General features: G+C 39.5%; 1 pseudogene; it reads left to right on the top strand.

The window, feature by feature from the left end:
- The first annotated feature begins 576 nt into the window (after positions 1-576).
- On the top strand, positions 577-6,642 carry LOC109862276 (annotated as a pseudogene).
- Positions 6,643-7,341: the final 699 nt, after the last annotated feature.

The following is a 7,341-nucleotide window of genomic DNA, read 5'->3' as shown; positions in this document are numbered from 1 at the left end:
CTATCGCGTCGAAGTCCGAGTCCGTTCGTGTTATTTATTGAGAAAAAAAGGAATTTATTGTATGTCGGCGCGTCACGTTGCAAGAAAAAGGGGCCCGTGGAGTCCCCAGGACGTAACAATTAGAAATGTAGGATTTTTAAATATACTATACATTGACAATAAATAAAATATAACATACATAAATACAGGAAGTATGTCATGGCTGCATAATATACAGCCTATATTTATATACATTTGTTATATTTTATTTTTTTTTGCATTGTGCACATTATATTTAACCTCTGTTTTTCATTTTTATTCTTAATATTTTCTCTCTTTATGCTCAGGTCCTCACAAAATGGAATTTAACAGGAACAAAATAAGAGTTGCTTTGTTAAGTATTATCGCAACTAATGAAATATTTAAAATTGTTGTAAACATAAGTGATAGTGAAAGTGAAAGTGAGATGAATGAATTATTGTATATAATGCAAATTTCTCGATTAAGAGGAAAACTAAAAAAAATGTTCGCATAGAAGGTTATGTGGACACTGTAATACCCAGATTTTCAACATATCAATTCAAGGAGCACTTTTGAATGACACTAAACTGTTTTCAATTATTGGAAAATAAAGTGAGTTTAACATTATCAAAGCCTAATAAAATAGGAAGACCCTGCATATCGCCGAGAGTACAATTACTCGCCACTTTATGGTTGCTGGCAACTCCTGATTCTTATAGGTGAGTATGTGAGTCTTGTGACTTATTTATAAGTCACAAGAAATTATTTAGATTTGACAAATTTTAGGCTCATAGTTTTTTAAAATAGGCAGTTAAATTCAACTGACATAGAGACTGATGCATACTTTTATACTTTCAAATAATGAAATTGTTATTAACAATTAACATATTGCAGTATTCAGTTTCAAGCAGTAATTTAGTTTTTTTATTGGTTTTATATTTATTGAATTATATATATGATTATATATATTAAAAGTTTTCATTGCAGAAAGATAGTTTCAAGCATAATAATCAAACTTAAGAAATATAATTTTCTCTAATCTTATATACTTGTAAATAATAACTTTTATAAGATATTTAATAATAAATTACATCTGTTAGAAGTCAGTGGGACTTCAATGTAATTTGAGAAAATCATCATTAAGCCACTGTGTGCAACGTGTTGTGCAGGCTCTTTGTGAAATCTCAAGTGATGTTATCAAATTCATATCAAAAAAAAATTTCAACGGATAGCTGGTCTTAAACACGTTCTTGGTGCTATTGATGGTATACATATCAAAATTCCAGCACTATCTGTAAGTTTAAGCGTTATTCTCTCTCTTTGTAATCTAATACATTATTTGATTAATGAAAATATAAATATTTGTAGATAGACAATGTTATTTAACAAGAAAGTGCAGATATGCCGTTACACTACAAGCAATATGTAATGCAGATTTACATTTTACTTATTGTTTCGCTGATTATCCTGAGTCTGTGAATGAGAGTTTTTCGTAATTCTGACATTTGGTACAACATCTAGAGAAATGCTTACTTCTCTTTTCCCAATGAAGAATTTATCGTAGAAGATAAAGCGTATCCTGTACGTAAATGATGTTTGGCACCTTACAGATAATGGTCACTTGACACATGTAAATTGCAATTTTAAGAAACTAATATTAAGATATTTCACTTAATATACTAAATACTTTTAATACTATATAGATATTTTAATTTTATTTGTCGTATTGTTATTATATATATGTATTGTGACGTGGTAATCGCGTCGCTTCTCCCTCGCCACAAAAGCTCGAATGATCGCGGGAGTCCGGGGGTGCAAACCGTCTGGGAAGCGCCAGGATCCTCCAGGGCTTGCTTGCGTGCGCTAGATTTAGTCGCTTATTCCGTTATTTTTTTGTATGGCGCCTCTTGGCGCCTCACCACACCGAGAACACACTACTGGAGGAGGTATCAGGAGCCGTTGATTGTTGGATAAAGGCGAGAGAAAGCGAGAGAGAAGGGCGTGCGTGGAGTCGCAGCTAGGCACTCGCACGACGGCCAGAGGGGTGAGTCTCAAAGAACAAGCGGCGCGGAAGAGGACAGCGACGAAGACAGCGAACCTCGGCGCTAAGTAGCTGAGGAAGAAAGGCGAACACCCAACGATGGAGACAGCTTTGACCTTCCTTTTGCATCGGACAGGCCTGCTGCAAACCTTCGCTGCTAACCTGCAGCTGCCATCCTGCTGCGCTACCGCATGCTGCATCTTTGTTGAATCTGCGAAATCCAACGCTTGGAAAACTTTGCTGCTTGCATTTTTGCTAGTGAGGACCTGGTAATCGATTTGAATTTCGCGCCCGCGGGTCCTGTCGCCGAGCGCGAGCATCGCGTCGCGTGTGGCGCCCCTCGCAACCTGATTGGTCGCAGCGATCTACCCTACGCGATCCTAGCGCGCTCAGACGCATCGATCGCGATCCTCGCTCTCTTGGTTGCTACCTACCGAACGGGACAGACGCACTGACGGCACTCCCGACGATCTATCGTTCAACGACGAATCTGGCAATTTTTCTGGATGGAGAGCGACGACGACGGTGAGGTGTCCTCGTTTAATTGTGAGCCACAAATCCGCGTTATTCGAGTCTCGTGTCGAGGCTAGTCGCTGAATCTCGCGTGTTGGTACCGGCATGGACATAACCTTCGCCATAGTTTCGAATTTTCGGCAGCGGCTAGAATCGGATTCCACGGGGCTTCGTGGTATTAATTCGTGGTAGGTCTAAGTGCGTCTCGCGTAATTACTCTATTGAGTATTACAAGCCCTGGAGTTCCAATAACGCGCCAAGCAGCATCCTAGTCATTTAGTTGTGTCTCGCGTGTACAAGTGTTTATCTAGCGTATCGTTTCACGACCGCCATATTCTGTACCGGGTATCGTACCGATCATCGTACCGAATACCGTACCGATTATTGTATCATCAACTTAACCTAACGCTATCGTAACGTGTTTCGTCCTGCGTAAAATTTACAGCTTATCGGTCACCTGCTGCTATACTGACCTCACACGCTACTCAATCGTACTGCTATTACATTTTCTAAGGCATTTTAGTGTGGATTTTCCGAGTGATCTGCCTAGAGTGAGGGGTGAGCGATTCGGAGGAGCCATAAAAGGGAAATATCGTACCGCTATCGTACCGAATCGAAGAGACCTATCGTACCGTACTGGGGGATCTATCGGAGCGGAGAGCGCATAGCTCTCGTTCCGTGTGGCGGACTCCACGGCGGACTCGCCATTTGAAACAGGCGAAGATTACAGCCATTTCGATTCTAACTTGAACTAGCTCTTCCGATTTCGCGAGCGCTTTACTCAGGTGTGCTAATTGGCACGTGCTTGTTGCTTTATAATTGGCTGCTGAAGTACATCGCGACCAGTGACGGGAATTCGGCGAAAGCTTCGCGCCGTGCATGCCCGCGGCGTAATCCCGACCAGCCCCTGCGAGATCAAGTAAGTCCGTCGGCGCAGATATTACGCTTTGCGACCCGCCTTGGCACGCCTAGCGGTAAGCACACGATTTGACCAGATTAATCTATTCGGCCGCTTTCAGATTCTTGAAGGCTCTGATTAAAACGCTTGGTACGTTGTCTATCATACTGCCTGGTAACGTAGAGTTTATGCGAAGTCAGCGCGACGACGTAGCGTTCCCGGTGTCACGCGTCGTTATAAGAAGTTGGTTCTGCGATCGATTACGTTTCTGTGTAGAGCGTATTGTTAATCGTCACCGTAATTTTGTATTTTCTTTTATTTTATTTTTTTTGCGGTCAATTACCGCCGCGACAGAGCAAACTCGCCGTATCATATAGGCGAACTTTATTTTTGTAATTTTTTTGTTCTTTTCGCAAAGTCGTCTCTTACTCCGCGGTATTATAATAGATTGTTTATTTTTCTCTCTATCTGCAGTGTGGTTGATTGCAATTCTAATCCGAAATTCGTTCGGGACAGCCTTGGTTATTTATCGTCCAGACCCAACCTCTCTCCGTTCCAATAGAGCTAGTCGGCCCGTTGTGTCGAGCGACGCAGATTTTGACGCGGTCACGCGTCTGGCGCCCTAAATTACAACAAAGGATCCGTTGGCTCGGCTCAATGGTGTGCTCGTGCGACCACCCTTTTCTTTCCTGCCGATACAAACGTTCCCTATCTCGCGACCGTCCGTCCGTGTCCCGATTTTGCACTTCTGTTTCGGGCAGGACGACGCGAGAAATCCGTAAGAACTCCGAAAAACGTCACAGTATATATTTGTATATGTTACGTCCTGAGCCTATGGTTACGGTCGGGCATTAGTGGTAGTGCGTAACAGACGCACTGACACATTCAAGCGAACGTGAAGTCTATCTCGGCACACTGACACAGATAAGGAAGTCAGGAATGCGCGAGTCGAGCGAGACAGTTCGGCAACGCAGACAGGTCAACGGAGTTACCCGATTTTTCTCTGTCTAACGTATTCTCACTCGTCGGTTCCCTTTTAGGTCTAAGACGCAAGTCTCAATTACCAAGGACGGAACCACGCAAATTAACGAGGAAGAAAAGGTTGTTTAATGAGTGTGGTTTACTAGTGGAATGTTAGTTAGACGAGGTCCATAAGAGTTAAATTAATTAAAGCCGGATTTTGTTATGAAACTATTAACATAATCGTTTATTCAAATAGAATTGTTAATATTATAATAAACATCGAAGAAAAGACATGAGTAAGCTTCGTATAAACTTGGGCTAAATCGACATGTACAGACGGTTCGGGTTCGATAATGTATCTTACCGATAGCATTTCTTTATAATCGTTACAATCGGCGGAATGTTTAACTGGAGTAAGATCGAGATTATTGAGCTGGATTAGGATTAATAGAGAATCTCGAGTACGGAGCGTGTTTACAAGAAATCATTTCTTGTCAAAATACACTGACACTAGTTAGTTACGGGTCGTCGGTCGGATCCGTCTCCGCAAGAGATCGTGAAATGAGAGGGTCTATTGTTCGGAAGATTCTACTTTAACATAGGTTGTTTATATGACTATAAGTAGCAAATCGAGATAATCAATTAAGAGTAGATAATTATTAGTAAATAATTGATCGGATAAATGTTTACAATCGTTATTGCAGTGCATTTACAATTGTAACGTTACGTTGTGTATCGAGAATTAGAATTGGTTGTAAGAATTGATAATCCTGACTGCTGCTCATGGCGAAATGCAAAGTATGTACAGAGGAGTGCACCATATCGTTCCGCTCCAGGGGAAATATTTCTCGGAAATTTCTCTTCCGGCTGTTCCTACTATCGCGCGTCGTTTTCCTTCAATCTCGGGCCGCTGGCGGAGATCGAAAGAGTACGGCGCGCGGTAGTAGAAGCAGCCAGAAGAGAAATTTCAGAGAAAAACTTCTCTTGGAGCGGAACGATATGGTGCACCCTTCTGTATGTGTCTGTATTAGTGAGACTTACAATGTACTTGGTAATATATTTTGGGTGATAGTGGTGCTGGTAACTGGCAACGTCACTCGGTGTTTGGTCGTACCTGTTTCGCTTGGATTCGCGTTGCTCGCGGATGATCGGAAGTGGAGTCGGCGGCGCCCTCAGGAGGTTTGACGAATGAAAAGATGCAAAATTTCCTCGATTTAACGGAGTGATCGATTGATTGTTAGTCACTGACTTTACCGCGCAAAGCTGTTCTCTGACAACTCTCAACTGTACTGAAGATCGAACTGTGGTGAAAACTGCGTAGCGATTAACGAGCGTGGATCGTGGATCCACGCTTTTATAGATATTGGTTGATTTCCCCTTCTCCATCGTTCTTTCTCGAAATTTCGACCTCTCGTTCGTTGACCCCCGGGGCGAAGACCTTTCCCCTTTTGTTCGATTCTCCGGATCGATAAGATTATCATTTGTTTAGATCTCGCTTATCGGTACGTGTCCTATCTTGTTTATGACTGCGAGTCGCACCTCTAGCTTCTTGATTTACGACTTTCCTTCTAGAGTTACGAGAGCTGTGGCAGTCTGTCGGGAATCGCAAGTGTCCACGCTTATACAAAGGGCTATTGTCCGCTAAAAATTTCCTTTCAAGAGTCGATAAGATTTGTTTATTAATCCAGGTGCTCTAGGCTCGATTGTTTATAGTGCGTTGTCCGGCGCGAGTCTGTCTGTCTTATCTCGGCTGGCTCTCGTTTCTCTTTCCAGGAATTCGGTACAAGAATTATTTTTTAGAATTACCGTTAGATTTAATAATTATTCTACGTTGCAAAATGAAGGGGACCGTGGAGTCCAGGACGTAAAATATATATTATTATTATTTTTGTATGTTACAGGTCAATTTTAATCATATATTATCACAAACTAGACAAACGATAGAACGTGCTTTTGCATTATTAAAAGGCCACTTTCGGCGCCTGAAATATTTAAACATGTCTAGAGTAGATTTAATACCAGCGACAATTTTGGCTGTGTTCTTCATAATATATGTTTACAAAATATTGATGATATTGAAAATCATATTTTAGAAGATAGAGAAAATGATCAAAATATAGAAAATTTTGAAGAGGATGAGCAGCGTGGAGATCAGCATGAAGATAATGATGATGAGGGTGAAGCAAAGCGCAATTATTTTGCATTACTTTTATATGAAAGAATATAATGATTGTAGTTTAATATGTACGAAACTATATCTGTATATGTGGGTTGTAAACTAAATAATATATTATTTTATTTTTTGTTTTATATTGTTTATTAGTATTATTTTGTCTATATTTTTTAGTACATATCTTAATTATAATTAATTAAATTATTAAGTATGCGTACCAATAACTTGATATTTGATATAGATAAAAAATTAAAAGCTCTAATTATCAAATCAACTAAAAATATTGATATACAGTCTTATTAATCTTAACATCTATATATTTACTTTGTGCCTTTATATTTTTTAACTTTTTTTCTTAAGTTTTAATATAACATAAAATTGCCACTTTTAAAACATAGCTTAATACTGCTAGTTTTTTCGCTAATGTCGTCTGATCACAGATTTTATTTTAATAGTCTTAAATCAACAGTTTTAAATCACAGTACTTGCTTTAATAGAATTTATTATAGAAGACAAAGCTTATTCTGTACGTAAATGTTGTTTGACACCTTATAGAGACAATGGTCATCAAATAATATAACATACATAAAATTATAAACAAAATTATGATTTGAATAACTAGTAAAAGATACTTTAGAATAAATTTACTTTAATATAATTTTTTAAAAATTAGTTAGGGGGGTATTTGGGGTATTTCATATGTGAGATGCAAATCTAGCATCCCGTATGATTTTAAGAATTGAGATTTTCAAT

This window comes from Pseudomyrmex gracilis, unplaced genomic scaffold (assembly GCF_002006095.1).
Source record: "Pseudomyrmex gracilis isolate BER0280 unplaced genomic scaffold, ASM200609v1 scaffold_1580, whole genome shotgun sequence".
NCBI classification, from domain to species: Eukaryota; Metazoa; Arthropoda; class Insecta; order Hymenoptera; family Formicidae; genus Pseudomyrmex; species Pseudomyrmex gracilis.
The sequence above is the reverse complement of the archived record's forward strand: the minus strand, read 5'-3'. Positions and strand labels throughout refer to the sequence as shown.